General features: G+C 43.3%; 1 pseudogene; it reads right to left on the bottom strand.

Annotated features, from left to right (window-relative positions):
- The window catches only part of LOC135527408 (histone-lysine N-methyltransferase PRDM16-like), a 472536-nt pseudogene that overhangs the window by 75553 nt on the left and 370866 nt on the right, over positions 1 to 26117 (bottom strand).

The following is a 26117-nucleotide window of genomic DNA, read 5'->3' as shown; positions in this document are numbered from 1 at the left end:
AAGCCATATAACTCATTTACTGTGTGTGAACTGTTCCCTCCCAAGATGAAAAACTCCTCAACGCTCAGAATATTTGGATGTGGCACTTTTGAAGGCTGCGACATCTTTCCAGTAACAGCCTTACGACGCGCTTGTGAGGCTTTATTGGCCTACTTGTTTTATTACACCGACTACGAGGCTTTGTCAAATCAAAAAAGACTTCAAGGAGGAATTGAAACTTGAGGACTCGTCAGAGCCGCACCGAGCCATCGATTTCACCGCTGGAAGACATTAGACTCGAGACCTACAATGACAGGGGAAGCGTTTTGGAACGCAGCGCACAAAGAATCATTTTGTCGCCATGATCTATTGAATGAATCGACCAGTAACACTCAGCAGTAGAGCGAGCATGAATGGGGAGGAGGGTGTTTGTGAAAGCACACATAAATGGGAGACTAATAGCTCTCTTTGAGAGGTAGGGGAACACAGTTATGTGCCGTTTAGTGTCTAATCTGTGAGCGTGGGTGAGGTCTCGGAGCCTCCTCAAGCCCCACTCCAAGTCCCAGCTCCGATAAACCAGCCGAGGAGAGCTGTGCAGCACCAAGCTCTTCCTCTCCTTTTCCCCTCTCTCCCTATTTTCTCTTGCGCACCCACGCACACGCACACAGTCTACCTTTCCCTTTGACACTAATTCACACACTGGTAAAGTGTCAATGTTGTTTCTGTTTGTCTCTTTCTTTTATAGACACTCTAGCGCACATCTATTTCTTACCGTTTCATCCTCTCTCCTGTTCTTTGGCAAAAAGATCTGAGGGGGGCTCAAATTGCAGCTATGAAATATCATAATATCAGGGGTGCTGAGGAGTATTTTCTGTGGAGGAAAACTCACTCTGATGGCTGGGCCTGGCCCCACAGTGGGTTGGCCTGGCTCCCAAGTGGGTGGACCTACGCCCTCCCAGGCCCACCCATGGCTGCGCCCTTGCACAGTCATGTGAAATCCATAGATTAGGGCCTAATTCATTAATTACATTTACTTCCTGATATGAACTGTATCTCAGTAAAATCTTTGAAATTGTTGCATGTTGGGTTGATATTTTGGTTCAGTATAATATCCTATATTCCTTCTGATGCACGGTGAGGTAAGTAGGTAAAAGTTAAATCCTACATCAAATCCTTCACTTCAAACATAATAGCTGTCTAATCCTTCCCAAAAAACATCAGTTCTACTTCAAGAAATAGACCATGGCATCATGTTCCTTGCATCGGGTCTTCATAGAGAAAGCCTATAATGTTTTCTACATCCCTAAATGTCCGAGGTTATTGACCGCTGTCACATCTCGTTCTACGAGGTCTTTGTTGTGATCGCGACCCACTATTCTCAAGCTTTTCGCTGCACCTGCAATAACATCTGCTAAACACTTGTGACAAATAACATTTGATTTTGATTTACAATTGTTCGAGGATGGATGAGGACTGAGTTCGTCATTGATCGGGTGTTAGCTTAGGCTATGTATTGTCTGATTGAATGTAGACAGATCTTGAGGCCAAATATTTTCCCCAAAATAAGCTTTTTATAGATGTCAATTTGGAAAAAGATCCAAAACGTCATTATTTTTGCCCCAAATCTGTATCTAAAATAATTATTAAATGATCCAAAACAAAATGTTATTTTGGAGTTAATTTAAATATGCGCTAATGATGGCATTAATCTTACCTTCTAGGTTTAGTGCCATCGATCCCTCGGGGAAAATTCCTTCCTTCATATACACCAATAGCTCTTCACCCACTTCAATATCCCTAATAGCTTTATAATCAATCTGTAAAATAGAAAAGAGAGGGAGAGAAAGCGGTTAGGGACAGTGTAGTCAACAAAAAGCTATAGTCTGCTTGTTTTGAATGAATACATGAACCTTTATGGGCGTCGATTTATTAGGCTTAGCCTATTATCTATATTCATCTGTGAATATCGATGTTGTTATTATTGTTATCATTGGCAAAATACCAACAATAAGAATAACAATTTATAGGTATATTATAAAAGTAGAAAAATGTCGACATTGACAATAATTTAGTTTTCATATTTAGCTTGCTTGACGAACAAATTAATTTAAGTACGATTTCGGTTTCTAGGCTACTTTACATCCATTAATTTAAGTACGATTTAGGTTTCCAGTCTACTTTACATCCACTGTTCATCATATAAACACTTGATAGTCAATGCATAATATTTATTATTGTTTCTAAAAATCGAAATATTTATGTATATGCCTATACATTTTTTTTAATTCTAGGAGGCTATAAGTAACAATAATTAGGCTATCTGATGATGCTTTAATTTTTGGTTTGAAACCTCCACGCTCAAACCCATTGTTATTAGAATTCATGCAGACTCTAAGCGCCAACACATTTGACAATGTTGAATTCAATGAGCCAGTTACAAGCATACTTTGGGGTAAAAACGAAATTATAGTTCAAGTACAAGTCCTGACTATTGAAATAAAAGGCCAATTAAATGAAATGTCACATACCTGGAGTGCATTGTTTTACAGTAGTTCATATCCGTGCGCATTTCTGATTAAACACTTCTAAAACATGTAGGCCCCACACTGGGTATAAACTGAGCGAACGAAACATGTCAGAGGTGGCAATACATCTATTTATTAGCTTACAGTAAAAGAGCAACACCAGAAAATGCTAAATAGGCCAGAATAAAATGCACCAATTTTTAGCACAACATGTTGTCATTTAACTGATTTCAACTGAAAATATGTTGAATTAAATAGCAAATGTCGCTGAATTATGAGCAAAACATGTAAACTACAGTTTTATACAAACACCAAGCAATGAACAATATACAAATAGGCTACACATTTGTGCGGACGCATGGGGGGCGCTCAGCACCAACTTACTCATCAAACACACACACACACACACACACACACACACACACACACACACACACACACACACACACACACACACACACACACACACACACACACACACACAGTACAGTAGTGGAGAGGGTAGTAAGTTTTAAGTTCCTCGGCATACACATCACAGACAAACTAAATTGGTCCACTCACACAGACAGCAACGTGAAGAAGGCTAGCGGCGCCTCTTCAACCTCAGGAGGCTGAAGAAAGCCATATTTGTCACCAAAAACACTCACAAACTTCTACAGATGCACATCGAGAGCATCCTGGCGGGCTGTATCATCGCCTGGTACGGCAACTGCTCCGCCCACAACCGTAAGGCTCTCCAGAGGGTAGTGAGGTCTGCACAACGTATCACCGGGGCAAACTACCTGCCCTCCAGGACACCTACTCCACCCAATGTTACAGGAAGGCCATAAAGATCATCAAGGACAACACCCACCCGAGCCACTGCCTGTTCACCCCGCTATCATCCAGAAGGCGAGGTCAGTACAGGTGCATCAAAGCTGGGACCGAGAGACTGAAAAACAGCTTCTATCTCAAGGCCATCAGACTGTTAAACAGCAACCACTAACATTGAGTGGCTGCTGCCAACACACTGACTCAACTCCAGCCACTTCAATAATGGGAATTGATGGGAAAGGATGTAAAATATATCACTAGCCACTTTAAACAATGCTACCTAATATAATGTTTACATACCCTACATTATTCATCTCATATGTATACGTATATACTGTACTCTATCATCTACTGCATCCTTATGTAATACATGTATCACTAGTCACTTTAACTATGCCACTTTGTTTACATACTCATCTCATATGTATATACTGTACTCGATACCATCTACTGTATCTTGCCTATGCTGCTCTGCACCATCACTCATTCATATCTTTATGTACATATTCTTTATCCCCTTACACTGTGTATAAGATATTAGTTTTGGAATTGTTAGTTAGATTACTTGGTTATTACTGCATTGTCGGAACTGGAAGCACAAGCATTTCGCTACACTCGCATTAACATCTGCTAACCATGTGTATGTGACAAATACAATTTGATTTGATTTGATTTGACAGAGAGAGAGACAGACACAGCAGAAGAGTTGGCTATGAGAGGTAAAACACACACATTCACACAGGATAGTAAAATTGTAGTAACTTCATCCAATACTTTTATCAGTCCAATGCTATGTTGTGAGCGTTGAGGGGTGGCTTAGAAGCTAGGCCAAATATTCAAAATCACCTAGAAGAGGAGCCATATTTTTCAAACAAAATACTTACACTTATATTCTATTTATAATTATCAGTGGTAGTATCTGTTTACGCATAGGCTTTTACGTGACAGACATCTTTATCGCTGACCTTGCTGTTCTCCATGTGGTGGTAGAGTTTGGAAAGGAGAGTCGTGGTTGTTAGAGCTTCCCGTTGTAACAGTAGAATTGTCTGGATGGAGTTGGCAACACAACCCATAGTATCATTACAGGAGAGAGGCCGGGGCTGGGGAGCCAGCCAGGGCCGGGGAGTGAGAGGAGACAGGTGGCCAGGCAGGCAAGCAGGCTGCGGTGTGTCCTCACTGGTTGGAGCTGAAGCAGGCACTCTATAGTCTGTGTGAGCGTGTCTTTGATGATGAGGTCACTCCTCCTCCCCTCCTTATCTCAAACCAAAGGATTGATTCATCTGACAAAGAGACCCCTCCCACAGTCCCATCTCTGCTCTCTATGATGATGTAAATAATGTATCTAAGTCAACTAGTTTGAAAAACCCACACACATGGAGCGATAAAAATCCAGTCTAGGTGCGTGAGGCTTGACGTAGTCATAGGTCTAAAGGCTTTCCAACCAATGGGTTTTAGTTCAGCCTTTACACAGTCTAGGTGCGTGATGCTTGACGTAGTCATAGGTCTAAAGGCTTTCCAAACAATGGGTTTTAGTTCAGCCTTTACACAGTCTAGGTGCGTGAGGCTTGACGTAGTCATAGGTCTAAAGGCTTTCCAAACAATGGGTTTTAGTTCAGCCTTTACACAGTCTAGGTGCGTGAGGCTTGACGTAGTCATAGGTCTAAAGGCTTTCCAACCAATGGGTTTTAGTTCAGCCTTTACACAGTCTAGGTGCGTGAGGCTTGACGTAGTCATAGGTCTAAAGGCTTTCCAAACAATGGGTTTTAGTTCAGCCTTTACACAGTCTAGGTGCGTGAGGCTTGACGTAGTCATAGGTCTAAAGGCTTTCCAAACAATGGGTTTTAGTTCAGCCTTTACACAGTCTAGGTGCGTGAGGCTTGACGTAGTCATAGGTCTAAAGGCTTTCCAAACAATGGGTTTTAGTTCAGCCTTTACACAGTCTAGGTGCGTGAGGCTTGACGTAGTCATAGTTCTAAAGGCTTTCCAAACAATGGGTTTTAGTTCAGCCTTTACACAGTCTAGGTGCGTGAGGCTTGACGTAGTCATAGGTCTAAAGGCTTTCCAAACAATGGGTTTTAGTTCAGCCTTTACACAAGTCGCTGCTACGCCTGTTTTAACTTGTTATCTTTCACCACATGCTTTTAATTAACAGTTTGTGCCAAAGACTTAAACAAGTGCATGAAACATTTGGATATGTTCAGAATAATTGGCATCAACCGACGTTGTTATCATAAATGCAACCTGCTTGCTTGCTACATTGAGTAAACTACACATGGAGGCTAATTGCAACATGTGATCCCTATAAAAATTTTTAAGGATCTCAACTTCAAAGTCATTTGATTATGTGCAACTTAAACTCACAGTTGCCCGGTATAAACTGAATAGTGACACGGTTATTTAACTATTTAACAATGACATTTGACATGTTTGCAATCCACTATAATAACATGTAGCTTGTACCAAATGTGTTTACTCAATATATATGTATATATATATGTGTCCAATATATATGTCTTATCCCTTTGCCAATGTATTCTGTTTTTCTTACATCGTTGACAAACGAGACCTAGAATATATCTCTGCTTTTTACTATCCACAATGTGAGATAAACACATTGACAAACGAGACCTAGGATATATCTCTGCTTTTTACTATTACAATGTGAGATAAACACGTTGCCAAACGAGACCTAGGATATATCTCTGCTTTTTACTATTACAATGTGAGATAAACACGTTGACAAACGAGACCTAGGATATATCTCTGCTTTTTACTATTACAATGTGAGATAAACACGTTGACAAACGAGACCTAGGATATATCTCTGCTTTTTACTATTACAATGTGAGATAAACACGTTGCCAAACGAGACCTAGGATATATCTCTGCTTTTTACTATTACAATGTGAGATAAACACGTTGACAAACGAGACCTAGTATATATCTCTGCTTTTTACTATTACAATGTGAGATAAACACGTTGACAAACGAGACCTAGGATATATCTCTGCTTTTTACTATCCACAATGTGAGTGAAATAAACACGTTGACAAACGAGACCTAGGATATATCTCTGCTTTTTACTATTACAATGTGAGTGAAATAAACACATTGACAAACGAGACCTAGGATATATCTCTGCTTTTTACTATTACAATGTGGGTTAAACACATTGACAAACGAGACCTAGGATATATCTCTGCTTTTTACTATTACAATGTGAGATAAACACGTTGACAAACGAGACCTAGGATATATCTCTGCTTTTTACTATTACAATGTGAGATAAACACATTGACAAACGAGACCGAGGATATATCTATGCTTTTTACTAATACAATGTGAGATAAACACATTGACAAACGAGGCCTAGGATATATCTCTGCTTTTTACTATTACAATGTGAGATAAACACATTGACAAACGAGACCGAGGATATATCTCTGCTTTTTACAATTACAATGTGAGATAAACACATTGACAAACGAGACCGAGGATATATATCTGCTTTTTACTATTACAATGTGAGATAAACACGTTGACAAACGAGACCTAGGATATATCTCTGCTTTTTACTATTACAATGTGAGATAAACACATTGACAAACGAGACCTAGGATATATCTCTGCTTTTTACTAATACAATGTGAGATAAACACGTTGACAAACGAGGCCTAGGATATATCTCTGCTTTTTACTATTACAATGTGAGATAAACACGTTGACAAACGAGAACTAGGATATATCTCTGCTTTTTACAATTACAATGTGAGATAAACACGTTGACAAACGAGAACTAGGATATATCTCTGCTTTTTACTAATACAATGTGAGATAAACACGTTGACAAACGAGGCCTAGGATATATCTCTGCTTTTTACTATTACAATGTGAGATAAACACGTTGACAAACGAGAACTAGGATATATCTCTGCTTTTTACAATTACAATGTGAGATAAACACGTTGACAAACGAGACCTAGGATATATCTCTGCTTTTTACTATTACAATGTGAGTGAAATAAACACATTGACAAACGAGACCTAGGATATATCTCTGCTTTTTACTATTACAATGTGAGATAAACACGTTGACAAACGAGGCCTAGGATATATCTCTGCTTTTTACTATTACAATGTGAGTGAAATAAACACATTGACAAACGAGACCGAGGATATATCTCTGCTTTTTACTATTACAATGTGAGATAAACACGTTGACAAACGAGACCTAGGATATATCTCTGCTTTTTACTATTACAATGTGAGATAAACACATTGACAAACGAGACCTAGGATATATCTCTGCTTTTTACTAATACAATGTGAGATAAACACATTGACAAACGAGGCCTAGGATATATCTCTGCTTTTTACTATTACAATGTGAGATAAACACATTGACAAACGAGACCTAGGATATATCTCTGCTTTTTACTAATACAATGTGAGATACTAATGACAAAAGGATATATCTCTGCTTTTTACTATTACAATGAGATAAACACATTGACAAACGAGACCTAGGATATATCTCTGCTTTTTCTAATACAATGTGAGATAAACACATTTTTACTTTTTATTACAATGTGAGATAAACACATTGACAAACGAGACCTAGGATATATCTCTGCTTTTTACTAATACAATGTGAGATAAACACATTGACAAACGAGACCTAGGATATATCTCTGCTTTTTACTATTACAATGTGAGATAAACACGTTGACAAACGAGACCTAGGATATATCTCTGCTTTTTACTATTACAATGTGAGATAAACACATTGACAAACGAGACCGAGGATATATCTATGCTTTTTACTAATACAATGTGAGATAAACACATTGACAAACGAGGCCTAGGATATATCTCTGCTTTTTACTATTACAATGTGAGTGAAATAAACACATTGACAAACGAGACCGAGGATATATCTCTGCTTTTTACTATTACAATGTGAGATAAACACGTTGACAAAAGAGACCTAGGATATATCTCTGCTTTTTACTATTACAATGTGAGATAAACACATTGACAAACGAGACCTAGGATATATCTCTGCTTTTTACTAATACAATGTGAGATAAACACATTGACAAACGAGACCTAGGATATATCTCTGCTTTTTACTATTACAATGTGAGATAAACACATTGACAAACGAGGCCTAGGATATATCTCTGCTTTTTACTATTACAATGTGAGATAAACACATTGACAAACGAGACCGAGGATATATCTCTGCTTTTTACAATTACAATGTGAGATAAACACATTGACAAACGAGGCCTAGGATATATCTCTGCTTTTTACTAATACAATGTGAGATAAACACATTGACAAACGAGGCCTAGGATATATCTCTGCTTTTTACTATTACAATGTGAGATAAACACATTGACAAACGAGACCTAGGATATATCTCTGCTTTTTACTAATACAATGTGAGATAAACACATTGACAAACGAGACCTAGGATATATCTCTGCTTTTTACTATTACAATGTGAGATAAACACATTGACAAACGAGACCTAGGATATATCTCTGCTTTTTACTAATACAATGTGAGATAAACACATTGACAAACGAGACCTAGGATATATCTCTGCTTTTTACTATTACAATGTGAGATAAACACGTTGACAAACGAGACCTAGGATATATCTCTGCTTTTTACTATTACAATGTGAGATAAACACATTGACAAACGAGACCGAGGATATATCTATGCTTTTTACTAATACAATGTGAGATAAACACATTGACAAACGAGGCCTAGGATATATCTCTGCTTTTTACTATTACAATGTGAGTGAAATAAACACATTGACAAACGAGACCGAGGATATATCTCTGCTTTTTACTATTACAATGTGAGATAAACACGTTGACAAAAGAGACCTAGGATATATCTCTGCTTTTTACTATTACAATGTGAGATAAACACATTGACAAACGAGACCTAGGATATATCTCTGCTTTTTACTGTTACAATGTGAAATAAGCACATTGACAAACGAGACCTAGGATATATCTCTGCTTTTTACTACTACAATGTGAGATAAACACATTGACAAACGAGACTGAGGATATATCTCTGCTTTTTACTATTACAATGTGAGATAAGCACATTGACAAACGAGACCTAGGATATATCTCTGCTTTTTACTACTACAATGTGAGATAAACACATTGACAAACGAGACCTAGGATATATCTCTGCTTTTTACTATTACAATGTGAGTGAAATAAACACATTGACAAACGAGACCTAGGATATATCTCTGCTTTTTACTATTACAATGTGAGTGAAATAAACACATTGACAAACGAGACCGAGGATATATCTATGCTTTTTACTAATACAATGTGAGATAAACACATTGACAAACGAGGCCTAGGATATATCTCTGCTTTTTACTATTACAATGTGAGTGAAATAAACACATTGACAAACGAGACCGAGGATATATCTCTGCTTTTTACTATTACAATGTGAGATAAACACGTTGACAAAAGAGACCTAGGATATATCTCTGCTTTTTACTATTACAATGTGAGATAAACACATTGACAAACGAGACCTAGGATATATCTCTGCTTTTTACTGTTACAATGTGAAATAAGCACATTGACAAACGAGACCTAGGATATATCTCTGCTTTTTACTACTACAATGTGAGATAAACACATTGACAAACGAGACTGAGGATATATCTCTGCTTTTTACTATTACAATGTGAGATAAGCACATTGACAAACGAGACCTAGGATATATCTCTGCTTTTTACTACTACAATGTGAGATAAACACATTGACAAACGAGACCTAGGATATATCTCTGCTTTTTACTATTACAATGTGAGTGAAATAAACACATTGACAAACGAGACCTAGGATATATCTCTGCTTTTTACTATTACAATGTGAGTGAAATAAACACATTGACAAACGAGACCTAGGATATATCTCTGCTTTTTACTATTACAATGTGAGATAAACACGTTGACAAACGAGACCTAGGATATATCTCTGCTTTTTACAATTACAATGTGAGATAAACACATTGACAAACGAGACCTAGGATATATCTCTGCTTTTTACTGTTACACTGTGAAATAAGCACATTGACAAACGAGACCTAGGATATATCTCTGCTTTTTACTACTACAATGTGAGATAAACACATTGACAAACGAGACTGAGGATATATCTCTGCTTTTTACTATTACAATGTGAGATAAACACATTGACAAACGAGACCTAGTGTATTATATATCTCTGCTTTTTACTATTACAATGTGAGTGAAATAAACACATTGACAAACGAGACCTAGGATATATCTCTGCTTTTTACTATTACAATGTGAGTGAAATAAACACATTGACAAACGAGACCTAGTATATTATATATCTCTGCTTTTTACTATTACAATGTGAGTGAAATAAACACATTGACAAACGAGACCTAGGATATATCTCTGCTTTTTACTATTACAATGTGAGTGAAATAAACACATTGACAAACGAGACCTAGGATATATCTCTGCTTTTTACTATTACAATGTGAGATAAACACATTGACAAACGAGACCTAGGATATATCTCTGCTTTTTACTATTACAATGTGAGATAAACACATTTACAAACGAGACCTAGGATATATCTCTGCTTTTTACTATTACAATGTGAGATAGACACATTGACAAACGAGGCCTAGGATATATCTCTGCTTTTTACTATCCACAATGTGAGTGAAATAAACACATTGACAAACGAGACCTAGGATATATCTCTGCTTTTTACTATTACAATGTGAGTGAAATAAACACATTGACAAACGAGACCGAGGATATATCTCTGCTTTTTACTGTCCACATTGTGAGATAAACACGTTGACAAACGAGACCTAGTATATATCTCTGCTTTTTACTATTACAATGTGAGATAAACACATTGACAAACGAGACCGAGGATATATCTCTGCTTTTTACTATTACAATGTGAGATAAACACGTTGACAAACGAGACCTAGTATATATCTCTGCTTTTTACTGTCCACATTGTGAGATAAACACATTGACAAACGAGACCTGGGATATATCTCTGCTTTTTACTATTACAATGTGAGATAAACACATTGACAAACGAGACCTAGGATATATCTCTGCTTTTACTATTACAATGTGAGATAAACACATTGACAAACGAGACCTAGGATATATCTATGTTTTTTACTATTACAATATGAGATAAACACATTGACAAACGAGAACTAGGATATATCTCTGCTTTTTACTATTACAATGTGAAATAAACACATTGACAAACGAGACCGAGGATATATCTCTGCTTTTTACTATTACAATGTGAGCTAAACACATTGACAAACGAGACCTAGGATATATCTCTGCTTTTTACTATTACAATGTGAGTGAAATTAACACATTGACAAACGAGACCTAGGATATATCTCTGCTTTTTACTATTACAATGTGAGTGAAATTAACACATTGACAAACGAGACCTAGTGCCAGCGCCGTGTGTATAGGTGGCAGGGAAGTCAGGCGCAGGAGAGTCAAAATGGAGTGTAAATGCAGTATTTTAATAAGTGCCCACAGAACATGCTCCATAACACTATACAGTACAGACATGAAAAAAAACATGGGTACGAGGACCCGTCGCGCACCAACACAACAAATAAACAACACTGACAATAAAACAATCTCTGACAAAGACATGATGGGAAACAGAGGGTTAAATACACAACAGGTAATGAATGGGATTGAAAACAGGTGTGTGGGAAGACAAGACAAAACCAATGGAAAATTAAAGATGGATAGATGATGGCTAGAGGACTGGTGACGTCGAACGCCGAGCACTTCGGCAGAAGTCGTGACAGTACCCCCCCCTGACGCGCGGCTCCAGCTGCACATCGACACCGGCCTCGGGGACGACCCGGAGGGCGAGGTGCAGGGCGATCCGGATGGAGACGGTGGAATTCTGATAACATGGAAGGATCTAACACGTCCTCCACCGGAACCCAGCATCTCTCCTCCGGCCCGTAACCCTCCCAGTCCAATTTTCTGGCGCAAGACTAATTAGCAAGACTAATCTTCTCCTTGTGACCCTCCTGCGTTATCATACACAAAGGTGCGGTTACCTCCCTGATAAACCCTGACCCTAATGGTCGACTATCTAAGGCATGAATAGCGAAAGGCATATCCACAGAAATAATAGGCATCCCTAAACTATGAGCTTTTATTAATGAAATTCCCAGCCGCACCTGAATCTACTAGCGCCTTATACTGGGAATGCAGGGAAAAATCAGGAAAAGAGACCGAGACAAACATTAGTGCAACAGAGGGCTCTGGATGAGAATGCTGCCTTCTCATTCTGGGGTGATGCCAGAATGCCCTGCCTGCCTTCTCTATTCCCAGAGGAACCAACCCAGCACCGACCAGCAGTGTGCCCTCTGCGACCATGAATGGTGCTCGAGCGGGAACCCCCTCCGGTCTCCCTGCGCACCATCCCTCCCAATTCCATAGGTTCGGGAGAGAGGGTGAGGGAGGATGGAACAACCAGACCCTGATCTAGATGTCCACGAGTAGCCAGCATGTTGTCCAGCCTGATGGACATGTCCACCAGCTGGTCGAAGGTGAGGGTGGTGTCTCTACAGGCCAGCTCCCGACGGACGTCCTCGCGTAGACTACAACGGTAATGGTCGATCAGGGCCCTGTCGCTCCATCCAGCGCCGGCAGCCAAGGTCCTAAACTCCAAAGCAAACTCCTGTGCACTCCTCGTCCCCTGCCTCAGATGATGGAGGAGCTCACCCGCTGCTTTGCCTTCGGGTGAATGGTCGAATACTATCCGGAATTGGCGGGTGAACTCCTGAAAATTGTCTAACGCCGCATCCTCCTCTCTACACACAGCGCTGGCCCATTCCAGGGCTTTCCCGGTGAGGCATGAGACGAGGGCGTAACTCTTCTCACGGTCAGATGGTACTGGGGAGACCGTGGCCATATACAAGTTCAGCTTTAGGAGGAAACCCTGGCAGCCGGCAGTATCTCCGTTGTATCCTGTGGGTAGGGATAAATGGATCTTCGGTTCCGGAGGGGAAAAAGCATTCAAGGGAAATTCCGGTTGTGGTGGTGGTGGCGCTGGAGAAACTCCCTGTCTCTCCTAGCGATCCATATTCTGGACAATGCGATCCATTACAGTGCTCAAACAGTCAATTGCCTCCGCTTGTTCCCGAACACATTCCTCCACCTCCATGGGCGTAGTGTCCTCTCCAGCTGACTTCATATTTTTACGGTCAGAGATTCTGTCAGCGCCGTGTGTATAGGTGGCAGGGAAGTCAGGCGCAGGAGAGTCAAATGGAGTCTTTTAATAAGTGTCTTCCAGGTAGGCCATTATTGTAAATCATTTGTTTTTAACTGACTTGCCTGGTTAAATAAATCTATTCCTTTACACACACATCCTATTTATCAACAGACAGTGTGTGTTTAAACCAGGGTGAAAGGGGAGATCAAACAGCGTTGGGGTGTAGGGGGGGCCTTGTCCTCTTCAGACACAAAAGACGAGGACCGCGTGAGAAGATGGTGACAAGACCTCCAAATGTTGTCTCAGTGACACTGTGAGCAGTGTAGTCTACGTTTACTATCCGAGAAGGAACACCGCCCTGTGTCCGAGGACATGGTAGTCTACGTTTACTATCCGAGACAGAACGCCCCTCTGTGTCCGAGGACAGTGTAGTCTACGTTTACTCTCTGAGACAGAACGCCGCTCTGTGTCCGAGGACAGTGTAGTCTACGATTACAATCCGAGACAGAACACCGCTCTGTGTCCAAGGACAGCGTAGTCTACGTTTACTATCCGAGACAGAACACCCCTCTGTGTCCAAGGACAGCGTAGTCTACGTTTACTATCCGAGACAGAACACCGCTCTGTGTCCGAAGATAGTGTAGTCTACGTTTACTACCCGAGACAGAACACCGCTCTGTGTCCGAGGACAGTGTAGTCTACGTTTACCATCCGAGACAGAACACCCCTCTGTGTCCAAGGACAGTGTAGTCTACGTTTACTCTCCGAGACAGAACACCGCTCCGTGTCCGAGGACAGTGTAGTCTACGTTTACTATCCGAGACAGAACGCCCCTCTGTGTCCGAAGACAGTGTCGTCTACGTTTACTCTCCGACACAGAATGCCGCTCTGTGTCCGAGGACAGTGTCGTCTACATTTATTATCCGAGACAGAACACCGCTCTGTGTCCGAGGACAGTGTCGTCTACATTTACATTTACTATCCGAGACAGAACACCCCTCTGTGTCCAAGGACAGTGTAGTCTACGTTTACTCTCCGAGACAGAACACCGCTCTGTGTCCGAGGACAGTGTAGTCTACGTTTACTAACCGAGACAGAACACCCCTCTGTGTCCAAGGACAGTTTAGTCTACGTTTACTCTCCGAGACAGAACACCGCTCTGTGTCCGAGGACAGTGTAGTCTACGTTTACTATCCGAGACAGAACGCCCCTCTGTGTCCGAAGACAGTGTCGTCTACGTTTACTCTCCGAGACAGAATGCCGCTCTGTGTCCGAGGACAGTGTAGTCTACGTTTACTATCCGAGACAGAACGCCCCTATGTGTCCGAAGACAGTGTCGTCTACGTTTACTCTCCGAGACAGAATGCCGCTCTGTGTCCGAGGACAGTGTCGTCTACATTTACTATCCGAGACAGAACACCGCTCTGTGTCCGAGGACAGTGTAGTCTACGTTTACTCTCCGAGACAGAACGCCGCTCTGTGTCCGAGGACAGTGTAGTCTACGATTACAATCTGAGACAGAACACCGCTCTGTGTCCAAGGAAAGTGTAGTCTACGTTTACTATCCGAGACAGAACACCGCTCTGTGTCCGAGGACAGTGTAGTCTACGTTTACTATCCGAGACAGAACGCCCCTCTGTGTCCGAGGACAGTGTAGTCTACGTTTACTCTCCGAGACAGAACGCCGCTCTGTGTCCGAGGACAGTGTAGTCTACGATTACAATCCGAGACAGAACACCGCTCTGTGTCCGAGGACAGTGTAGTCTACGTTTACTATCCGAGACAGAACACCCCTTTGTGTCCAAGGACAGCGTAGTCTACGTTTACTATCCCAGACAGAACACCGCTCTGTGTCCGAGGACAGTGTAGTCTACGTTTACTACCCGAGACAGAACACTGCTCTGTGTCCGAGGACAGTGTAGTCTACGTTTACTATCCGAGACAGAACACCGCTCTGTGTCCGAGGACAAACTTTTGGCTATAGGGAAACGGGCCTCCCGTAATTCTATGTGACCTTGGATTTCGTAGGTGGAAATGTTTTAGGACTGGGATGCTCCCAAATAAACTGAGGCTCTGTCACTTTCTCCAACAAACACACACGACGGCTTACCGCACATCTTGCTTCCTCCATTTGCTTAACCTTCAGGTGAGGAACCTGCATCCGGATTTAGAATGATTTGAGAGAGCGAGTGAGAGAGAGAGAGTGTGTGAGCTCTCCGTGACGTGCAGTCCTACTAGCTACTTCTGCTCTACACGCCACGAACAGCTCACACACACTCTAAGTACTTGATGCTGTATTGACAAACGGCTTAAGAGCATCTTGAGAAATGAGGGCTGTGAGGTTCAGAGGTCAATCAATGGACTCTCTGAATGGCTGAGGTCAAAAGAGGAAGGAAGCCCCCTCCCTATCTATGCAGCCTAATCCTCACTAAAGGACGACACACACACACACACTCACGGCCACATGCTTGCACGCACATACTCTCACACAGTCAAACACAACTGTTATTCCACAATAAATATATTTAACAAAATCGCTTTAATTCTTTCATATTTTGGTCAATATTGACAATCGTAAAAATATTTTTTCTTGTTCAATGAAAGAAAGTGAATTATTTATACATTTAAATGTATGAAATATATTCAAAATGCATGTCACGTTCTGACCCTAGTTCCAATTTGTAAGTCGCTCTGGATAAGAGCGTCTGCTAAATGACTTAAATGTAAATGTAAATGTAAATGTATTTGTGTTAGTTTGGTCAGGGCGTGAGTTGGGTTGGGTAGTCTATGTTCTTTTTTCTATAAAGTATTTATGTGTTTGGCCTGGTATGGTTCTCAATCAGAGGCAGGTTTCGTTCATTGTCTCTGATTGAGAATCATACTTAGGCAGCCTGTTTTCCCCATTTTAGTTGTGGGTGATTGTTTTCTGTCTCTGTGCCTTCACCAGACAGAACTGTTTCGTTTTCGTTCGTTCTCCTTGTTATTTTGGTTTTTGGTGTTCAATGTTAATAAATATCAACATGGACAAGTACCACGCTGCCTATTGGTCCGATCCTTCATACTCCTCGTCAGAGGAAGACGACGAACATTACAACGCAGTACTGCCTTAATTGTTTAAATGTGCATGATTATCTTCTGATACACTACAACATTAATAACAAACAAGTAAATGTGTAAATAAATGATCTACTGGGATTTTAAAAGGTTGCTGCCATATTCAAATTTGCCTGTCGTGCACAAATTTCCATCAAATCATGCATTGTGCATGCTGACACAAAAAGCGGAGAAGTACTAAGTTGGATAAATTATATATTTTTTTGCATTGTGAGTGTGGGTGGTGTTAGTAAATTAATAAAAAGCTTGTGCCAACAAGCCACCAGACAAAACAAGCTTCACAAACAATAGCAAAGCAGCACATTCAATTCAAACAACAAAACAACCCATTACATGTGGGGCAGGCCACACCCAACAATATAGATATTTGATTTGGTCGGTGTCAAAAAGGCACCCTCTTCACGACATAGTGCACTACCTTTCACCAGAGCGCTGTGCACGTAATAGGGAATAGGGTTTTCAGACTGTAGCAGAGGACATCACTGTGAAAATCTAAACAGGATTAGGGCTAACCCAGGTCCACTCTGGTCTAGGCTGATAACCCAGGTCCACTCTGGTCTAGGCTGATGACCCAGGTCCACTCTGGTCTAGGCTGATGACCCAGGTCCACTCTGGTCTAGGCTGATAACCCAGGTCCACTCTGGTCTAGGCTGATGACCCAGGTCCACACTGGTCTAGGCTGATAACCCAGGTCCAATCTGGTCTAGGCTGATAACCCAGGTCCACTCTGGTCTAGACTGATAACCCAGGTCCACTCTGGTCTAGGCTGATGACCCAGGTCCACTCTGGTCTAGGCTGATGACCCAGGTCCACACTGGTCTAGGCTGATAACCCAGGTCCAATCTGGTCTAGGCTGATAACCCAGGTCCACTCTGGTCTAGACTGATAACCCAGGTCCACTCTGGTCTAGGCTGATGACCCAGGTCCACTCTGGTCTAGGCTGATAACCCAGGTCCACTCTGGTCTAGGCTGATAACCCAGGTCCACTCTGGTCTAGGCTGATAACCCAGGTCCACTCTGGTCTAGGCTGATGACCCAGGTCCACTCTGGTCTAGGCTGATGACCCAGGTCCACTCTGGTCTAGGCTGATGACCCAGGTCCACTCTGGTCTAGGCTGATGACCCAGGTCCACACTGGTCTAGGCTGATGACCCAGGTCCACACTGGTCTAGGCTGATAACCCAGGTCCACTCTGGTCTAGGCTGATGACCCAGGTCCACTCTGGTCTAGGCTGATAACCCAGGTCCACACTGGTCTAGGCTGATAACCCAGGTCCACTCTGGTCTAGGCTGATAACCCAGGTCCACTCTGGTCTAGGCTGATAACCCAGGTCCACTCTGGTCTAGGCTGATAACCCAGGTCCACTCTGGTCTAGGCTGATAACCCAGGTCCACTCTGGTCTAGGCTGATGACCCAGGTCCACTCTGGTCTAGGCTGATAACCCAGGTCCACTCTGGTCTAGGCTGATAACCCAGGTCCACTCTGGTCTAGGCTGATAACCCAGGTCCACTCTGGTCTAGGCTGATAACCCAGGTCCACACTGGTCTAGTCTGATAACCCAGGTCCACTCTGGTCTAGGCTGATAACATATAACAGCTGTGGCTGTTTGGCAACACCTTTCCCACAACCGAAGGTAAATCTAGAATTGGTAGACGGTTCTGATTGAAGAATCGTGGTTTGCATTGTCGAGTGGTGCCCAGGAAAGAATAACATCAAATTGTTAGATGCTGGCACCCCTCTCCTCTTTACTCATCGCACGCACGCACGCACACACACACACACACACACACACACACACACACACACACACACACACACACACACACACACACACACACACACACACACACACACACACACACACACACACACACACACACACACACACACATTGACAATAACAGGCCCGCACACGCATACGCGCATGCACACACACATGGACATATTCATTAGCTAGCCTCTGTAAGAGACTTCGAGAGACTAGTTAAGGATCTAGTTAAGGACCATATAACATCCACCTTCCCCGACATCCTTGACCCACTGCCCCCACTGCCCACTTCCCTATCCAATGTTGTTCATTGAATATTGCTCAGCCTTCAACACAATAGTATCCTCCAAGCTCATCATTAAACTCCGGGCCCTGGGTCTGTATCCCGCCCTGTGCAACTGGGCAACTGGGTCCTAGACTTTCTGACCAGCCGCCCCCCGGTGGTGAAGGTAGGCAACAACATCTCCACTTTTCTGATCCTCAACACAGGGGCCACACAAGGGTGCATGCTCAGGCCTCTCCTGTACTCCCTGTTCACCCATGACGGCCAAGCACACCACAAATTCAATAATCAAGTTTGAAGATGAAACAACAGTGGTATGCCTGACTACAAACAACAACGAGACAGAGTGGCGGAGTGGTGGAGTGGTGCCAGGAAGAAGATAATCAAGGACCTCAGCCACCTGAGCCTGTTCACCCCGCTCATCCAGAAGGCGAGGTCAGTACCAGGTGCATCAAAGCTGGGAGACTGAAAAACAGCTTCTATCTCAAGTTCATCAGACTGTTAAATCGCCATCACTAGCCGGCCTCCACCCAGTAGCCTGCCCTGAAATTAATCACTCTCCTATCAGGTTACTCAACCCTGCACCTTAGAGGCTGCTGCCATTTGTACATAGACATGGAACACTTTAATGTTTACATGCTGTTTTACCAATTTAATATGCATATACTGTATTCTAGTCAAATCCATCCTGTCCAACTATTAATGTACATATACTATTCTATCCACGTATTCTTCAGATATACTATATATTATATTCAATTGCTGTCTATAAGGTCTATACATCCTATCATATATAATACCAGTCAAACTTTTAGACACACCTACTAATTCCAGGGTTTTTCTTTATTTTTAGAATAATAGTGACGACATCAACACCATAAAATAACAAATATGGAACCATGTAGTAACCAAAAAAATATCTAAATTACATTTACATTTAAGTCATTTAGCAGACGCTCTTATCCAGAGCGACTTACAAATTGGTGAATTCACCTTCTGACATCCAGTGGAACAGCCACTTTACAATAGTGCAGCTAAGTCATTAAGGGGGGGGGGGGGGTGAGAAGGATTACTTATCCTATCCTAGGTATTCCCTGAAGAGGTGGGGTTTCAGGTGTCTCCGGAAGGTGGTGATTGACTCCGCTGTCCTGGCGTCGTGAGGGAGTTTGTTCCACCATTGGGGGGCCAGAGCAGCGAACAGTTTTGACTGGGCTGAGCGGGAACTGTACTTCCTCAATGGTAGGGAGGCGAGCAGGCCAGAGGAGGATGAACGCAGTGCCCTTGCTTGGGTGTAGGGCCTGATCAGAGCCTGGAGGTACTGCGGTGCCGTTCCCCTCACAGCTCCGTAGGCAAGCACCATGGTCTTGTAGCGGATGCGAGCTTCAACTGGAAGCCAGTGGAGAGAGCGGAGGAGCGGGGTGACGTGAGAGAACTTGGGAAGGTTGAACACCAGACGGGCTGCGGCGTTCTGGATGAGTTGTAGGGGTTTAATGGCACAGGCAGGGAGCCCAGCCAACAGCGAGTTGCAGTAATCCAGACGGGAGATGACAAGTGCCTGGATTAGGACCTGCGCCGCTTCCTGGGTGAGGCAGGGTCGTACTCTGCGGATGTTGTAGAGCATGAACCTACAGGAACGGGCCACCGCCATGATGTTGGTTGAGAACGACAGGGTGTTGTCCAGGATCACGCCAAGGTTCTTAGCGCTCTGGGAGGAGGACACAATGGAGTTGTCAACCGTGATGGCGAGATCATGGAACGGGCAGTCCTTCCCCGGGAGGAAGAGCAGCTCCGTCTTGCCGAGGTTCAGCTTGAGGTGGTGATCCGTCATCCACACTGATATGTCTGCCAGACATGCAGAGATGCGATTCGCCACCTGGTCATCAGAAGGGGAAAGGAGAAGATTAATTGTGTGTCGTCTGCATAGCAATGATAGGAGAGACCATGTGAGGTTATGACAGAGCCAAGTGACTTGGTGTATAGCGAGAATAGGAGAGGGCCTAGAACAGAGCCCTGGGGGACACCAGTGGTGAGAGCGCGTGGCGAGGAGACAGATTCTCGCCACGCCACCTGGTAGGAGCGACCTGTCAGGTAGGACGCAATCCAAGCGTGGGCCGCGCCGGAGATGCCCAACTCGGAGAGGGTGGAGAGGAGGATCTGATGGTTCACAGTATCGAAGGCAGCCGATAGGTCTAGAAGGATGAGAGCAGAGGAGAGAGAGTTAGCTTTAGCAGTGCGGAGCGCCTCCGTGATGCAGAGAAGAGCAGTCTCAGTTGAATGACTAGTCTTGAAACCTGACTGATTTGGATCAAGAAGGTCATTCTGAGAGAGATAGAGGGAGAGCTGGCCAAGGACGGCACGTTCAAGAGTTTTGGAGAGAAAAGAAAGAAGGGATACTGGTCTGTAGTTGTTGACATCGGAGGGATCGAGTGTAGGTTTCTTCAGAAGGGGTGCAACTCTCGCTCTCTTGAAGACGGAAGGGACGTAGCCAGCGGTCAGGGATGAGTTGATGAGCGAGGTGAGGTAAGGGAGAAGGTCCCCGGAAATGGTCTGGAGGAGAGAGGAGGGGATAGGGTCGAGCGGGCAGGTTGTTGGGCGGCCGGCCGTCACAAGAAGCGAGATTTCATCTGGAGAGAGAGGGGAGAAAGAGGTCAGAGCACAGGGTAGGGCAGTGTGAGCAGAACCAGCGGTGTCATTTGACTTAGCAAACGAGGATCGGATGTCGTCGACCTTCTTTTCAAAATGGTTGACGAAGTCATCTGCAGAGAGGGGGGGGGGGGGGGGGGGGAGGAGGATTCAGAAGGGAGGAGAAGGTGGCAAAGAGCTTCCTAGGGTTAGAGGCAGATGCTTGGAATTTAGAGTGGTAGAAAGTGGCTTTAGCAGCAGAGACAGAGGAGGAAAATGTAGAGAGGAGGGAGTGAAAGGATGCCAGGTCCGCAGGGAGGCGGGTTTTCCTCCATTTCCGCTCGGCTGCCCGGAGCTCTGTTCTGTGAGCTCGCAATGAGTCATCGAGCCACGGAGCGGGAGGGGAGGACCGAGCCGGCCTGGAGGATAGGGGACATAGAGAGTCAAAGGATGCAGAAAGGGAAGAGAGGAGGGTTGAGGAGGCAGAGTCAGGAGAAAGGTTGGAGAAGGTATGAGCAGAGGGAAGAGATGAAAGGATGGAAGAGGAAAGAGTAGCGGGGGAGAGAGAGCGAAGGTTGGGACGGCGCGATACCATCCGAGTAGGGGCAGTGTGGGAAGTGTTGGATGAGAGCGAGAGGGAAAAGGATACAAGGTAGTGGTCGGAGACTTGGAGGGGAGTTGCAGTGAGGTTAGTGGAAGAACAGCATCTAGTAAAGATGAGGTCGAGCGTATTGCCTGCCTTGTGAGTAGGGGGAAGGTGAGAGGGTGAGGTCAAAAGAGGAGAGGAGTGGAAAGAAGGAGGCAGAGAGGAATGAGTCAAAGGTAGACGTGGGGAGGTTAAAGTCGCCCAGGACTGTGAGAGGTGAGCCGTCCTCAGGAAAGGAGCTTATCAAGGCATCAAGCTCATTGATGAACTCTCCGAGGGAACCTGGAGGGCGATAAATGATAAGAATGTTAAGCTTGAAAGGGCTGGTAACTGTGACAGCATGGAATTCAAAGGAGGCGATAGATAGATGGGTAAGGGAGAGAGAGAGAATGACCACTTGGGAGAGATGAGGATCCCGGTGCCACCACCCCGCTGACCAGAAGCTCTCGGGGTGTGCGAGAACACGTGGGTGGACGAAGAGAGAGCAGTAGGAGTAGCAGTGTTATCTGTGGTGATCCATGTTTCCGTCAGTGCCAGGAAGTCGAGGGACTGGAGGGAGGCATAGGCTGAGATGAACTCTGCCTTGTTGGCCGCAGATCGGCAGTTCCAGAGGCTACCGGAGACCAGGAACTCCACGTGGGTCGTGCGCGCTGGGACCACCAGATTAGGGTGGCCGCGGCCACGCGGTGTGGAGCGTTTGTATGGTCTGTGCAGAGAGGAGAGAACAGGGATAGATAGACACATAGTTAACAGGGTACAGAAGAGGCTACGCTAATGCAAAGGAGATTGGAATGACAAGTGGACTACACGTCTCGAATGTTCAGAAAGTTAAGCTTACGTAGCAAGAATCTTATTGACTAAAATGATTGAAATGAAACAGTACTGCTGGAGTAGGCTAGCTGGTAGTGGCTGCGATGTTGACACTACACTAATCAAGTCGTTCCGTCGAGTGTAATAGTTTCTACAGTGCTGCTATTCGGGGGCTAGCTGGCTAGCTAGCAAGGTTGATTGCGTTCCGTTACTTAAAAGAACGACAATAGCTGGCTGGCTAACCTAGAAAATCGCTCTAGGCTACACAATTGTCTTAGATACAAAGACGGCTATGTATCTAGCTAGCTACGATCAAACAAAACAAACCGTTGTACTGTAATAGTTACTACGGTGCTGCTATTCAAACAGTAGAAGAACGACAATAGCTGGCCAGCTAACCTAGAAAGCTAACCTAGAAAATCGCTCTAGACTACACAATTGTCTTAGATACAAAGACGGCTATGTAGCTGGCTAGCTACGATCAAACAAATCAAACCGTTGTACTGTAATGAAGTGAAATGAAAATGTGATACTACCTGTGGAACGACGCGGAATGTTGACCGGGTAGTTGGAGTTCAATTCGGTAGAGGTTGGCTAGCTGTTGGCTAGCTAGCTAGCAGCATTTCCTACGTTAAGGACGACAAATAGCTGGCTAGCTAACCTCGGTAAATTAAGATAATCACTCTAAGTCTACACACTCTAAACTGCACAATTATCTTGGATACGAAGACAACTATGTAGCTAGCTGACACTACGCTAATCGAGTCGTTCAGTTGAGTGTAATAGTTACTACAGTGCTAGTGGACAGTGGATGTTAGCTAGCTGCTTAGCTGCTTAGCTAGCTGCTTAGCTAGCTGCTGGGCAGATACGTTAGGACGACGAAATACGATAATTATGCAATTGTCGTCGTATTTTATATTTGAGATTCTTCAAAGTAGCCACCCTTTGCCTTGATAACAGCTTTGCACACTCTTGGCATTCTCTCAAACCTTTTCATGAGGTAGTCACCTGGAATGCATTTCAATTAACAGGTGTGCCTTCTTAAAAGTGAATTTGTGGAATTTCTTTCCTTCTTAATGCGTTTGAGCCAATCAGTTGTGTTGTGACAGGGTAGGGGTTGTATACAGAAGATAGCCCTATTTGGGAAAAGACCAAGTCCATATTATGCCAAGAACAGCTCAAATAAGCAAAGAGAAACAACAGTCCATCGTTACATAAGACATGAAGGTCAGTCAATACGGAAAATTTCAAGAACTTTGAAAGTTTTTTCTAGTGTAGTTGCAAAAACCATGAAGCTCTCTGATGAAACTGGCTCTCATGAGGACTGCCACAGGAAAAGAAGACCCAGAGTTACCTCTGCTGCAGAGGATAAGTTCAGTAGAATTAACTGCACCACAGATTGGAGCCCGTGCCTGAATCAGGCCTTCATGGTCGAATTGCTCCATTGAAACCACTACTAAAGGACGGACACCAATAATAAGAAGAGACTTGCTTGGGCCAAGATACATGAGCAATGGACCTTAGACTGGTGGAAATCTGTCCTTTGGTCTGATGAGTCCAAATTTTAGATTTTTGCCTTTCAATGTGTGTGTAAAGAATCCATGGTGTTTAGTTGGGTCTACTCTTCATTATAAAACTATTTGTTGAATGTTTTAAAAGTAGCCATCCTTTTCCTTGATGACCGCTTTGCACACTCTTTGCATTCCCTAAAACCTTTTCATGAGGTAGTCATTTGGAATGCATTTCAATTAACAGGTGTACCTTCTAAAAAGTTAATTTGTGGAATTTCTTTCCTTCTTAAAGGGTTTGAGCCAATAGGTTGTGTTGTGACAAGGTAGGGGTGGTATACAGAAGATAGCCCTATTTGGTAAAATACCAAGTCCATATATTATTATGGCAGGAACAGATCAAATAAGCAAAGAGAAATGACAGTTCATCATTACTTTAAGACATGAAGGTCAGTCAATCCGGAAAATGTCAAGAACTTTGAAAGTTTCTTTATGTGCTGTCGCAAAAACCATCAAGCATTACGATGAAACTGGCTCTCATGAGGACTGCCACAGGAAAGGAAGACCCAGAGTTATCTCTGCTGCAGAGGATACGTTCATTAGAGTTATCAGAAAAATTACAGCCCAAATAAATGCTTCATAGAGTTCAAGTAACAGACACAACATCAACTGCCTAGTTAAATAAAGGTTAAATTAAATAAAAAAGGAGACTGTGTGAATCAGGCCTTCATGGTCGAATTTCTGCAAAGAAACCACTACTAAAGGACACCAATAAGAAGAAGAGACTTGCTTGGGCCAAGAAACACGAGCAATGGACATTAGACTGGTGGAAATCTGTCCTTTGGTCTGATGAGTCCACATTTGAGATTTTTAGTTCCAACTGCCTGGTCTTTGTGAGATGCAGAGTAGGTGAACAGATGATCTCTGCATTTGTGGTTCCCACCATGAAGCATGGAGGAGGAGGTGTGATGGTGTGGGGGTGCTTTGCTGGTGACACTATCTGTGATTTATTTAGAATTCACTTAAGCATCATGGCTATTACAGCATTCGGCAGTAATACGCCATCCCATCTGGTTTGCGCTTAAGCCTAGTGGTTAGAGAGTTGGACTAGTAACCGGAAGGTTGTGAGTTCAAACCTCTGAGCTGACAAGGTACAAATCTGTCGTTCTGCCCCTGAACAGGCAGTTAACACACTGTTCCCAGGCCGTCATTGAAAATAAGAATTTGTTCTTAACTGACTTGCCTGGTAAAATAAAAAATAAATAAAAATAAAATGGCACTATCATTTATTTTTCAATAGGACAATGACCCAACACACCTCCAGCCTGTGTAAGGGCTATTTTACCAAGAAGGAGAGTGACGGAGTCCTGCATCAGATGACCGGGCCTCCACGATCCGGGCCTCCACGATTTGTGTGTATTGTGTATCGTTAGATATTACTGTATTTTTGAAGCTAGGAACACAATGATATCTCTACACCCACAATACATCTGCTAAACATGTATGCAACTAATCAAACTTGATTTGATTTGAAACAATGACGCACATACATGCGCACACACATACATAGACACACAGACGCAAAGCCCACTGTTCTTCCCAATGGGTAGGTAGGAAGAAGGACAATAGCCATTCCACCGAATCTCTGACATTGCCATGTGCAGCTGATTGGAGGAGTGGGGTGTCAATCACTAAACGCTGGCAGCCCATAGGAGGAGGGAG

The sequence above is a fragment of the Oncorhynchus masou genome, chromosome 33, assembly GCF_036934945.1.
Source record: "Oncorhynchus masou masou isolate Uvic2021 chromosome 33, UVic_Omas_1.1, whole genome shotgun sequence".
NCBI lineage: Eukaryota > Metazoa > Chordata > Actinopteri > Salmoniformes > Salmonidae > Oncorhynchus > Oncorhynchus masou.
The sequence above is the reverse complement of the archived record's forward strand: the minus strand, read 5'-3'. Positions and strand labels throughout refer to the sequence as shown.